This window comes from Heterocephalus glaber, unplaced genomic scaffold (genome assembly GCF_053883595.1).
Source record: "Heterocephalus glaber isolate CG9 unplaced genomic scaffold, H.glaber_assembly_v1.0 deba00001472, whole genome shotgun sequence".
Classification (NCBI taxonomy): Eukaryota; Metazoa; Chordata; class Mammalia; order Rodentia; family Bathyergidae; genus Heterocephalus; species Heterocephalus glaber.
Genome location: NW_028258315.1, coordinates 84508835 through 84523448, shown reverse-complemented (window position 1 = coordinate 84523448; position 14614 = coordinate 84508835). Strand labels below are relative to the sequence as shown.

The following is a 14614-nucleotide window of genomic DNA, read 5'->3' as shown; positions in this document are numbered from 1 at the left end:
ATCAAAAAAAGGAAATAAAAGGCCCAAATCCATGCAATTAGGAATGAAAAGGGTGAAATTACAAGGGACCCAGCAGCAATCCAGAGGATCAATACCTACTTTGAGAACCTATACACCAAGAAGATGGAAAATACAGAATGGACAGATTCCTAGATATGCGTGAATTAGCAAAGTTGAACAACGATGACCTAAAAATTATAAACGACCCAATATCAATCAATGAAATTGAAAATGTAATTAAAAACTTATCAACTAAGAAAAGCCCAGGTCCTGATGATTTCACTGCTGAATTCTACAAGACACTGAAATAGAAACTACTGCCACTACTGTTTAAATTCTTCAATGAAATTGAGAGGGAAGCAATACTCCCAAATTCATTCCTGGAAGCAAGTATCACCTTGATTCCCAAAGCAGAGAAAGACTCAACTGAAAAAGAGAACTATAGGCCAATCTCACTAGTGAACACAGATGCAAAAATCCTTAATAAGATACTAGCAAAGAGAACGCAGATGATCACCAAGAAGATCATACACCCTGACCCAATGGGATTCATCCCAGGGATGCAGGGATGTTTCAACATACACAAATCAATAAATGTAATACACTATATCAATAGAGATAAGGACAAAAACCATATAAACCTCTCAATACATGCAGAAAAAGCATTTGTCAAAATCCAACATGCATTTATGATAAAAACTCTACAAAAAATTAGAATAGATGGTCTCTACCTCAATCTGATAAAAGTCATCTATGAAAAACCAACAGCCAGTATCATACTAAATGGTCAAAAACTGAAATTCTTCACACTAAAATCAGGAACAAGACAAGGATGTCCACTAGCACCACTCCTGTTCAATATAGTTTTGGAAATACTAGCCATGGTAATTAGACAAGAGAAAGAAATACAAGGAATAAAGAGAGGAAATGAAGACGTCAAATTGTCATTATTTGCAGATGACATGATTCTCTATGTAGAAGACCCCAAGAACTCCACCAAAAGTCTTCTAGACTTAATAACCAAATTCAGTAGAGTAGCTAGATACAAGGTCAACACAGAAAAATCAATAGCTTTCCTCTACATGAACAACAGACTCACTGAGAAAGAAATAGAGCAAACAATTCCTTTCCCAATAGCATCCAAAAAACTGAAATACCTAGGAATCAACCTAATGAAAGATATCAAAGACCTCTTCTCTGAAAACTATAGCATTCTGAAAAGAGAGAGTGAAGACAATATCAGAAAATGGAAAGACATCCCTTGCTCCTGGGTAGGAAGAATCAACATAGTGAAAATGGCCATACTTCCAAAACTGCTATCTAGATTCAATGCAATCCCAATTGAAATCCCAGCAGCATATTTCACAGACCTGGAGAAAACAATCCAAAAATTCATTTGGAACAAGAATAGACCTAGAATAGCAAAAGCAATCCTAGGCAACAGAGACGTGGCATCGAGTATGACAACCCCCAATTTGAAACTATACTACAAAGCTGTGATAAAAACAGCATGGTACTGGCAAAGAAACAGACCTGAGGACCAGTGGAACAGATTAGAAGATGCAGAAACAACTCCAGACACACTCAGCCACCTCATCTTTGACAAAGGAGCCAAACATCCTCACTGGAGGAAAGATAGCTTCTTTCATATGTAAGTGCCGAAAAAATTGGATTTCAACTTGCCAAAGATTAAAACTAGACCTATATCTTTCACCATACACTAAACTAAAAATCAAAATGGATTAAAGATCTAAATATTAAAACAGAAATGCTGAACCAGCTGGAACAGAGGTCAGGTAGGATTCTTGAAGCCATTGGTATAGGAAAAGATTTTATGAAAAAAACCCTCAGTTGCCCATGAACTAACACGAACAATCAACAAGTGGGATCTCTTCTTACTAAAAAGCTTCTGCACAGCAAGAGAAACCACCAATAGTGTGAAGAGACAACCCACAATGTGGGAAAAAACTTTCACCAGCTGTCCCTCAGACAAAGGTCTACTATCTAGAATCTATAAAGAACTTTAAAAAAAAAAAAATCAAACCTCTCAAATTTAAAGACCCAATCCAAAAATGGTCATCTGAAAGGAACAGACATGTCTCAGATAAAGAAGTAGAAATAGCACATAAACATATGAAAAAATGTTCAACATCACTGGTCATTCCAGTGATGCAAATGAAAACAACTCTGAGATTCCACCTCATCCCAGAAAGAATGGCTGCTATCATGAAATCAACCAATAACAAATGCTGGTAGGGGTGTGGGGAGAAAGGAACCCTTCTCCATTGTTGGCGTGAGTGTAGACTGGTGCAATCACTGTGGAGATACCTCCAAGAACTAGGACTGGAAGTCCCATTTGACCCAGCTATTCCCCTGCTGGGGATCTTCCCCAAAGAATTAAAAGAATCATACCACAGTGATATATGTGCACCCATGTTCATAGCAGCACAATTTGTGATAGCTGAAACTTGGAATCAACCCAACTGCTTCTCAACTGGAGACTGGATAAAGACAATGTTTGTTTTCTTTTTATAAAATGGAGTATTACTCCACCATAAAGAATGAGAAAGACGCTAGGGACATTTATAGCTAAGTGGATGCACATAGAGGCGATACTCTTAAGTGATATGAATAGTACACACATATAAATACCAAATAGTTTCTCTAGTGTGAGAAACTGAAAGTGTAAATAAGGACTAAAGGTATAACAGATAACGTGAAATAGGAAGAAAAGGTCCAAAGGGGAAGGGGAAGTGGGAGGGGTAGAGGAAAAGAAAGAAGGGAATGGAATTAATATGAGAAAAAGAAAAAATGGAAACAAAGTCTTTGTAAATAGGGAGGGATGGTGGGATTGAAGGGAGGCCAGGGGAATGGGGAAAAAATAAGAACCAAAATGGATTATGTGAAGGTGCAAATTTCCAATAATGAATGTTATTATATTTTACAGCTAAAATGTACCGATAAAATTATTTTTAAAAAAGATATGGAAAGAACTGCAATGGATGTTAAAAGCTCTAAATAAATCATCAAGAACTTTTTACAGGCAATTTCAGGATTTCCATATGAACTCTTTTGATAACTAGGAGAAAACACCTTAGTCAGCAGACCTTTAAAGTGGAGCAGTAACTGCTCATGTTGCCACACACGTGTAAGTCCCAGTACTCTGGGAGGCTGAGGCAAGAGGACTGCAAGTTTGAGCACAACCTGCGCAACTTAGCAAAACCCTGTCTCAAATAAGAAATAAAAAGAGAAGAGGATGTAGCTCAATGCAAAAGCCCTGGGTTCAATCCCCAATACCACCAAAGAGGGTAGAGGGGATCTTACAACAACTACAAAAAATGTCAACCACAAAACAGAGGCTCGTACAAGCTCTTGAGACTACCATATACATATTATACTATATATTAAACTCAAATAGACTGATAAATCACTTTACTCCTCAAGCATGAGAATTTTTTTAAAAACTAAGTTCAAAAGGTAATGCACAGTGCCTATTTTTGTCTCTCACTAGCTTAGTATATTTACAGCTGAATATAAAAAAGATTTGGTGCTTATAAATCACTTAGTCTAACTTTTATCACCATCAATTTGATAAGAGCCATAATATTTTAGAATTCACTTAATATTAGGGCTCTACATCTACAAACACCCATCTTAACATTGATACATTTCTCTTCTGGGTTAATCTTCCTAGAATTGACATATTCCTCTTCTGGGTTAGTCTTCCTAAACAAGGACCTCTCTTTGGAGTAATATTTATTCCCTTGGGTGTGATAGTACATGCCTATAATCCCAGTACTGGAAAGCTGAGGCAGGAGCCCTGCAAGTTAAGTCCCAAATGGACAACTAATAAATTTTTTCAATAAAAAAAAATTTTATAAAGACAATATGGGGGGTGTGCTGTCGGGAGCAATGCTATATAATTTTAGGGTAAAATCATTTGGTTTAGCCTAGTTCTTTTGCCTACAGCGCAGCTACAGAATAACTCCAGTTTGGCCTCCGGTCACAACTGAGACCTCAATGATCCAGTGATGCTGTGATTCTCCAGGACAAGAAACATCCTGGGAGCTGAAAACATCCTGGGAGAACAAACATCTACTCAGTTCCTCATTGTTCTTGGACTGTTAACATCTTACTTACACAGGATGTACTGAACTCTCTGCAAGTCATTTGTTACATTTGTTTCTCCCGATGTACTGAATAAAAGGTGTAGTAAGCTGGGGGTTTTTGTCTTTGCTGCCCTGAGCAGCACTGATCAAACCCAAAGCTCAGCTTCTTCTGAGTCTCATTTTTCTACCTTTCCTGTGATTCGCCGTGTGCTGCTGTGGCTCGCAGGAGACCAGGACTCACTGCAGAGGTTCTGGTAACGTCCCCTTCCCCTGTTCTCTACAGTGTGGTTCAATGGTACAGTGCTGGTAGGTTTGATCTCCAGTATGACCTCCCCCCAAAAAATCTTCACAAAGCAGCCTAGCTGCATTTCCTAATGGGCCAGCCTTTCCAAGATTCACATGATTTAACACTTATCTTTGTATGAATGAATGACTCATCAACCTGATTTATTTTTTCTAAAGGACAGGCTCTTAAACCACAACAAATATTAGTCACACAATATTAACTACTTTTACAAATACCACACAACTCAAACACACATGTAAATTTTATAACACCCTCTAGATCTAAAATTTTAGCAGAAATCAACTGTAAGTAATGTGTTAAATCATATATAATAAAAATGTATAGTTTTCCTGGCATTTTTAGCAACTAGAATTTTGTTTAGCAGTACTTCTGATTCTTAGAGCTTAAAGTACCATTATTTTCCCTGTATTATACTCTCAGGAGTTTATATATCACAAACAAATATTTTAAGCAGGCAAAAGGGTAGTCCTTTAGCAAGTCAAAAATCTGATCATAGACGAAAACAAAGTTCACCACATGTAGAGGTCATTTTATCAAAAGTAATCTTCATGGTAGGAAAGTATATTAGTAAATACTAACATGCTTATGTAACATACTCAATTCTGACAAACAAATCTCACCAGCCTTCTAAACACTCTCCCGAAAAAGCTTTTTTATCTAATAATTCAATACAGAAGTTCTATTTATGCTTTATAATACTGAATAGACATGAATGTAAGATGAAGACTATACTGACCTCTGCGTGACGCTCTGGAAAAAAGATACATAATGTGTCTGCTCTGTAATCCTAGGCACATTTTATCTTGCAAGTCACCTACTTCTAAACTGTGATGGACTAGAATACAGTAGAGCTCTGATTCAACCACTGCCCAACTGCCCGGTTCCCCTCTCTCAATAAAGCAGATCAGAAGCCGGTTAAAAGAGTCTAATTTTCACCAAAATATTTTCATCTCAAATACTCTATTTTATTCTTTACTCAACCCTTTTGTTACTAACGATATATGAAACATGAATTATAATTAATAATACAAAATATAAAAGGGTGACATGCCTTATTTTAATAAGCAAAACTGTGACTAGTAATTACCAATTTATATAATTTATTATAAGGTTAGATTATACCAATAAATAAAAATAAAAGCAGGGCCGGGGTTTTAGCTCGGTGGTTTTGCTGCCTGCTGTGCAAGCACAGGGACCAGAGTTCGATCCCCGGTACCAATAAATAAATAAATAAATGCATATGAAATGTATAATATAATTAGTATGAGAATATCCTTCAAGAGAGAAAAGCTAAGTTAGGGTTAGAAACTTCTATGGTTTAGTTCACAGATTTCTTAAATCATTTTTGGATCAAAACATACACTTTGACAAAGAAGTCATTTCTATATCAAACAGAAACAACAAATTAGCAAAAACAAGTAAACCATATCACAGTCCCCAATGAAAGATCCTAATACACACCAACAGCTTCAGATAAAACAAAAAGTCTGGCTTTAGATGTGTCGTACAATTTAATAAGAAAAGGAAAATTGAAAAGAAATGGCCTAATCAAATTCCCCTTCAACAATTAATTAAATTTTACTGAAGAGAATGATTAACCACGCAAATACTGCTATAACTATTACGATTAAAATTAGCTATTTTCCAGAATATCTCTTTGAAAAGTAATTTATAGATAATATCCACAGAAAAAAATCTAAAAAGTCAGGTGACTATTTCCAAAAAATTTAATTTAAAAACACTTTTTTAAAATTTGGGAGCAGGGGTTAGCTAGGGATCAAATCTAAGCCTTGCGCATGCAGGACAAGCACAAGCACTGAGCTGCATCCCTAACCCCACTGTAAAAAAAAAAACAAACATAAAAGTGGGGCTGGGGATTTAGCTCAGTGGTTCCACCGCCTGCTTTGCAAGCACAAGGTCTGGAGTTCTATCCCGGTACCAAAAAAAAAAAAAAAAGTAGAACAACATTAAAATGGATGTGATAACCACTTATCAGTACAAACTGGAATTTAAAATACAGCAATAACTAGTATGTACTACAAAAAAATTTTAATATCCATATATGGTGATGAATAAAAAAAAGCATACAAATTAAATCGAAATCCATTTTTAAGCTTTCCCTAACTACCTGAAGTGGCCTATAGCCCACATTCCGTACAATGTTCACTTTCTTCCAATGTTTACTTCCAACTCTATATAAATTTGAATCCGTATCAGCAATCTTTCAGTACTCATTCTAATAACTTTAACTATGTTTTCTTTCTGTATTTGAAATCTATTGTTATCAGGTACTACTATGAAAGAAAAAAAAGGTTGAGTAAAAAACTAGAGTATACATATTTATAAACTGATAGACAACAGGCCGTTACCTTCATTCCTACTAACTTGTGAAAAGCTAAAATTCCTTCACAGCCTATAAGGATCCAGATAGAGGACTTACCGTAATCAAGGAGAAAAGTACCTGTTTTTTACAGAACAGGCTAACAATCTTCTCGGCTTACATACTAGAGATTATGTTATTAAAATGCTGCATAATGCAGTTTGGCTCCCATTCTAAACCAATTTTGATAATATTCAACACGACTCATGATTTTAAAAATTAAAACAAATTTTAAGCGAAAATAAAAGAAAACTATCTTAATGTGATGAAGTGACATTAAAACATACCACAAAATTTCTATAATTAAAACAGTGTAGTACTGCTACATGAATAGACAGATAAATGTCACAGAACAGAAATAGAAATCAGCTACAGACAGAAATATATGATAAAGACGATACTGCAAAACATTAGTTCATTTTAAATGGATACATTTGAGGAAGAAAAAAATAAAACTTAATGTTTCTTTCACTATACACTAAAATTAACTTCAAATGGATCAAAATTCTAACTGTGAAACAAAACAAAAAACTATACAAGTATTTAGGAGAATAAAGGTGACTCACTCCTATAAAGCTGAGAATTGACAAAAGAAAAGGCTTTCTAACTAGAGCTAAAATTCAAATAAAAAATTTGTGTGAAAAAATATATCCAAACAAAATTTAAAAACAGATAATAAAATAGAAGGAAACATTCCCAATATGTATCACAGATAAATAGCTAATGTTTCTTTAAAGAAATCTGAGTATGGGCCGGAGATTTAGCTCAGTGGCACTGTGCCTGCCCTGCAAGCGCAAGGACCTGAGTTTGATCCCCAGTACCAAAAAAAAAAAATCTTAAACCAGACATTTCCTATTTTTCCAACCATACTATTCTCACCTTATTATTCTCACCTTATAGCTGAAGAAAGTGGGAGGCTTAGCTTTGTAAAACCAGGAGGTAAGCCCAATACTGTAATACCTCAGTTTATAACCGCAAACAATTCAGTTCTCAAAAGTGTTTGACAAAATTTTACTTTAGTTCACCAACTCCAAAAACGAATGAAAAAAACAACAGCAGCCATCTTCTCCACAAAACACAAATGCGATGATCTTCCCCAAAATCATAAAACACTAAGTTGGGATTTTTGGGGGGGAGGGGGCTACCAGGGACCGAACTCGGGTCCTTGGGCTTGCGAGGCAGGCAGCAGCACCACTGAGCTAAATCCTCAGTCATAAAACACTAAGTTTGTGAACAGAGGTACCACTGCATATCTTCTCCAGAGACTAGCACATTTTAACAATCACAATATATACAATCATTTTTTAGTCTTTCTTTTCTTTTACAACTCTTAAGATTTCTAAGCCGGTTTAGTCTTCCCAATCTTAAATTTTTGAAATTATAATTCTCTTTTTCTTCCATTTCCCCTAACCAGAGTTCACTGTCACTGTAGCTATATCCTGTCTCTGAAACTCCAGAATAGAATACTCTGACCAACTTTATATTTTACAAATCCCCAAAAGAATAGCTTACATTTTGGATTATGTCTTTCATGCATTTACCGCAATTAGAGGACAGAAGTATATATTTATCACTACTTTTTGTCCAATGACAAATACAAAGTTCATTCTGTACTAGGGATTTAGTAAACAATTTTTTCAACCTTAATGTTTGACTTGTTTCATTGCTCGTGGTTTTCCTCCTTCTAGCCAACATGAAGCATACTTGCTCAATTTCTCTCTTTCCACTTACATCAAACCTGACTGAGATCAGTTCAACATTTACATTCTTCAAAGTGCTTCTCACGTCAACCCTCAATAATATCTACATGTTTAATCCCGTCCGCATACAAGGGCAGTAACTGCACTTTTTGAACTTAGTATAGTATTAGAAAGTATGTTTTAGGGCTGGGGATTAAGCTCAGTGGTTCTGCCGCCTGCCTTGCAAGCACAAGGTCCCAAGTTCGATCTCCAGTACCAAAAAAAAAAAAAAAAAGAAAGTATGTTTTATATACAAAACATCATGACAATTTCAAAAGATATACTCATCTCTTATTTTAGTTAAAATATATAAATACATAAAATATATAAATTTGAAAAGCCACTTTGTGCACATTCTAAAAGAAAACATAATGGTGTGCACATGCGTGTGTGTTTGTGTGTGTGTAGAATCCTCTAGTCAAGTAAATCTGGAAAACACTAAAATGAACTGAGTTACATGAGGTTTTTGCATCTTTTAATATGCCTATGTATAATGCCATACTGTGATTTTCCCAGAAAGAAACAAAGTATTCAGTGCTCAGTAGTATCAAAATTGACTTGAGGATGGGAGACTTTACATATAATTTCCTGAGAAAAACATACCCCAGAACATTCTTTTAGAACGCTTATTACATTATTGCTTGGGAAAGACATGAGTATCAGAAGACTTGAAAAGACATTACCCTTGGGAAAGAAAATATCTGCTGTATTGTAGCAAAGTAACACATAATCCATATATAATACAAAGTAGCTGCTGATTCTAATTGTAACTGTTTAAAGACAAAAAGCATATTTGAGTTCTAAATTAAACACCTGCCTACTCCTGGGCCCCACTAAATTTTTTGCTGTTATTACTGCTTCCTCTAACATTTGAACTGTAATTGACCAAATCCAAAATCAGTAAACAATTAAAACCCTCATACAGGACAAGGGCCTAAAAGATGGTGGAGTGGTGAGCAGCAGCAAAAAAGCCTCTCCAAGATTTAGAGACCTGACATTAGAATACAGCAATTTGTGGGACAGAAGAAAGAGGGAAGTGGGTCCCTGTGACCAGACAAAGATCTAAAGTGAGAATTGCAGCCCATGTGGTAAGTAAAGAGAGGGACCTCAATGCAGAAGAGGGAGGCAGCAAGCAGCGATTTCTCCCTGAGTCTCACATTGTGGTGTGGGAGGGGCGGCTCGAACACACAGAGGCATGATGAATACTGGTCATTCCAGAGGTCTCTATGGAGAAATGCACCAGTAGAGTGGAGGAGTGGATGCTGCAGACTGCAGCAGTGGCTGGTGAATTATTCCAATCCGGTTCGGGTATCCCAAGAAGGCAACTGGCCGGTAACCATTTGGGAAGGACCAACTGAACTGGGGATTCAGCAGTGGTGGGCTGGCTCCATCTCAGGCTCCGAGTGTTAAACTAAGACGCAGCCGAGGAAGGCACCCAGGGCCAAGGAAGCCGAGTTCAGCTGGGAGGAGGCACCTGGAGTGTTCTGGGAAGAACAACTTGGGTCCCAGCCTCACAGCAGGAAAACAAGATCAGCCTGAATTAAAAGTGGAGCTGAAAGGGCAGGCTTGCTGGGATTACCAACCACCCTGCTGTAATTCTACTGCAGGCTTAAGGGATCAACCAACACAGATCTGGGCTCTGCTCTGTGTGTTCTTTTGTCTACCAGTGCCAGCAGAGACAGACTCAGAAGTGGACATCTTTTCTTCCTTTCTTTGCTTTTTTTTTTCTTTTTCTTCACTATTTGTTTTATGAGGGTGACCATTGTTTCTAGTGGGGTTTTTTTGCTGCTCTTGTGTTCCTGTTTCTGTTTCTTCCTTCTTTCCCTCTTGTTTTCTTCACTAGTTTCCTAAAGCTGTATAATCTTCCTCTGTCCTCCAGCCTTGCATTTAATCTGTTCCTCTTTCCTATTTCTCTACATTTTCCCCTAACCTGTTGGGAGCAATTCTCCATAATTTTGGGGAAAAATCATTTCACAATTAAATTATGATTAGGCCTAGGCATGTCAAGACATAACTCCATTTTTTTCCTTGAGTCACAGCTAAAACTTGAATGGTCCCATGATGCTGTGACACTCCATGGCAGGATTATATCAGCTGAAAACATCCTGGTTCCTTGAGAAACAAGTAGTAAAAGAAAGGCTTCACCTGGGGAGTGACAAATTCCTAATCAACCTAAGTTCCTCCTTGACCTAGGATCTTCATCAGCATAACTTCCTCAATGTGGGAGGACTATCACTGCCCTCTGAGTCATCTATTACTCCCAATGTACCAAATAAAGGTGTGAGAAGCTCAGGGCACCTTCCTCTTTGCTGCCCAGAGCAGCATTCATCAGGTCCAAAGCCAGCTTCTTCTCTAAGTCTCATTTCCTGTCTTTATTCATTAATTCACCTTGTGGTGTCATGGTACACAGGAGACCAGAACTCACTGCAGGGGTCCTGGTAACATCCCCTTTCCCTGTTCCTTACACTAACCATTTTTAAATTTTCTATCCTGAGGTTATAATCGCCATAGTGAAGGGACAGCTACTGTGTACAATTTTCTGGGTTGTTTTAGATTTTGTTATATATCTACAAATCTTCATATAGTTATAGGTGGCAGTTTAATATTTATCACAGTTTGTCACTTTCTAGGCTGTCTGATGCTATTGGTATTACTGATTGTAAGTACTACTATAGATAAGGTGACAACTGTTCAAAACAGTTGTTCTTCCTTTTATACCTAAGACTGAGATTGCCTGAGGGTCATGAACAATACTATAGCCCAGTACCAAAGAACCAAGTGTCAAACAGGCAGCAATTTCTCATTCCCAATAAATTCAAGAGGTAAGATCTTCCAACAGATTCAAAATCCAAAAGCCAGCTACACCTTGAAGTTATCGCTGAGAAGTAGCCATTTCCTAAGGGTTCTTGATACAAGCAATAAAGATACCTACTAGAAACAATTTACAAGCATCTATGCAGTAATTTAACTTTAAAAAAAAAAGGAAATGAGAAGACATGGAAGCAACACGCAACCCCAGACTTTCACCTCACCAAAGGCAAAGCCAGGGGGTAATGAGGTGAAACAATTCAAAAGTCACCCACTTTGACTTCCTGAAGTGGTAACTATAAAAGTAACAAAGTAGATGGATGAGGCTCCAGAAAAAAATCAAATCATAAATAATTTCTGATATTACTTCAGACATGATGACCACAATGAAGGTCATGATTAGTGAATCTAGAGTAGATATAGATTTTTTAAATAGAGGAACTTTGGAAAATGATGAAAACTATGAATGACCAAGAAAAGGAATCCATGAAAAATCAATCCAACAGCTTATAGATAATGCAAAAAAGAATAACATAAGCTTGATCAGAGTCAATGGAAATAGAGGAGATAGCACAAACAACATAAAAAGCCTGTTCACAGAAGTAATGGCAGAAAACTTCCTAAGCCTGGAAAAAGAATTTCACATACAGATGAGTGAGGCATACAGAACTCCAATTAAGCATGATCAAAAAAATCCAAACCAAGGCATATGATACTCAAATTTCCAGAAATCTAACACAAGAACAAAATATTCAAAGTTACTGGAAAAAAGAAACAAATCACTTATAAAGGAAAGTCCATCAGGATCACACAGACTTCTCAACACAAACCCTTTAGTTAAAGAGAGCTTGAAGTATTTGAAGCCCTAAAAGTAAACCACCTCTGACCCATATTGATGCACCTAGCAAAACAATCTATCAAAATTGATGGAGAAATAAGATACTTCCATGACAAAGAACACCTAAAGAAATTCATGACCACCAAATCAGCACTTCCAATATATTAAGAGATAATGAAGACTATAGCTCCATGAACCCTCAACAGAATGAATCCACCAAGCAACACAAGCAATTAAACGGAGGTAAAGAAAGGGAACTGACAATAGGAAAACAATATGACTATATGATACATATCATTTCTAACCATCAATGTAAATGGTCTTAATTAACAAACTGAAAGAAATAGACTGGTGCAATGGATCAAGAAACAAACTACAATAATATGCTGAACACAACACATTTAACTCAAAAACATTCATAGACTGAGAGTCAAAGGATGGAAAACAACACTCCCTGTGACAGGAAGCTGGAAAAAAGCAGGGGAGCTATTCCATTTGAAGACAAAGTGGATTTCAAGCCAAGACTGATCAAGAGAGACAAAGAAGGTCACAACATACTTGTTGAAGGAACAATCCAAGAGAACAAGATAACAATCATAAATATATATGCACCAACTACCAGCACACCCAACTATATAAAACAAATATTAACAGATACGAAAAATCAAATAAGTACTAATACAATTTTATTGTGGAACATCAATGCCCCACTGTCACAAATAGATCAACTAGACAAAAATATCAACAAATAAGGGCCAGGGATTTAGCTCAGTGGTTCCGCCACTTGCTTTGGAAGTGCAAGATCCCAAGTTCAATTTCTGGTACCAAAAAAAAAAAAAAAAAGAATGGCAAACAAATAATACGAAAACTGAACCAAACTTTTCAACAAATGTATATAGCAGATGTTTGCAGAGTGCTCTACCCCACAACATCCAAATACATATTCTTCTCGGCTGCACACAGAACATTCTCCAAAATAGATCATATAATAGCTCATAGAACATGCTTAAGTAAATGTAAAGTAACTGAAATTATTCCCTGGATTATTATCAGACCACAGTACAATGAAATTGGGAATCAATGGGAAAAAACTCCACAAAAACTGCATAAATTCATGGAAATTAAGTAACACCGTCATGAACAGCTAATGAGTCACAAGGGAAATTGAAGAAGAAATTAGACAGTTTGTACAATTAAATGGTAAAACCAATACAACATACTAGAACTGATGGGATGAGATGAAAGCAGTAGTACGAGGGTAATTTACAGTGGTGAATTTTTATTATCAGAAAAACAGAACAAGCTCAAATAAACAACTTAATGTGGAACCTCAAGCTTTTACAAAAAGAAGAGCAAGTCCAAAGCTCATAGGAGGGAAGTAATTAGAAAAATCAGAGCAGTGGCTGGGGATTTAGCTCAGTGGTCCCATCACCTGCCTCACAAGTACAAGGTCCTGACTTCGATCCCCAGTACCAAAAAAGAGAAAAATCAGAGCAGAAAATCAGAGACTAACAAAACAATAAAAAGAATTGATGAATGGAAAGTTGGTTCTTTGAAAGATTAAATGAAATTGACAAACCCTTAGCCCACCTTATCAAAAAAAAAAGAAAGAAAAGACTCAAATCCATGCAATTAGCAATGGTAAGGTTGAAACAGATCCTGCACAAATATAGATCCTCAATACCCACTTCAAGAAACTGCATTCTAGTAAGACAAAAAACACAGAAGAAATGGACAGAGTTCTAGACACATATGAATTACCGAAGCTGAATCAAAAACATATATAAATTCTAAATAACACATTATGTGTCAATGAAGTTGAAGATGTAATTTAAAACCTACCAACAAAGAAAAGCTCAGGTCCTGACAGATTCGCTGCTGATTCCTATGAAGATCCAAGACCACTGCTCCTCAAACTGTTTAATGAAATTGAAAGGATAGCAATACTCCCAAACTCATTCCTGGAAGCAAGCATTACCCTGATATCAAAACCAGAGAAGATCCAACCAAAAGCAGAACTATAAGCCAATCTCCCTAATGAACACAGATGCAAAAATAGTAAATAAGACACTGGCAAAAACAGTAGAGCAAATTATTAAGCAGATTATACACCATGACCAAGTAGGATTCATCCCAGGGATACAAGTATAGCTCAACATACACAAATCAGTAAATGTAATAAACCGTATTAACAGAGCCAAAGGTAAAAACAGCATGATCATTTCAATAGATGCAGAAAAAGCATTTGGCAAAGGTAAACATCTATTCATGATAAAAACCCTTCAGAAAAATAGAAAAAATGGACTTTACCCTCATTCTGATAAAAGCCAACATTTGAAAAACAGCCATCATACTAAATGGAAAAACTGAAGGCTATCACTCTAAAATCATAAATATGACAAAGATGTCCACTATCACCACCCCTATTCAATA

General features: G+C 36.4%; 1 protein-coding gene across 12 annotated transcripts in view; it reads right to left on the bottom strand.

Annotated features, from left to right (window-relative positions):
• Tbc1d5 (TBC1 domain family member 5) overlaps window positions 1-14614 on the bottom strand; it is a 630984-nt gene that overhangs the window by 493450 nt on the left and 122920 nt on the right. The gene's annotated exons all lie outside the window — the stretch shown is intronic.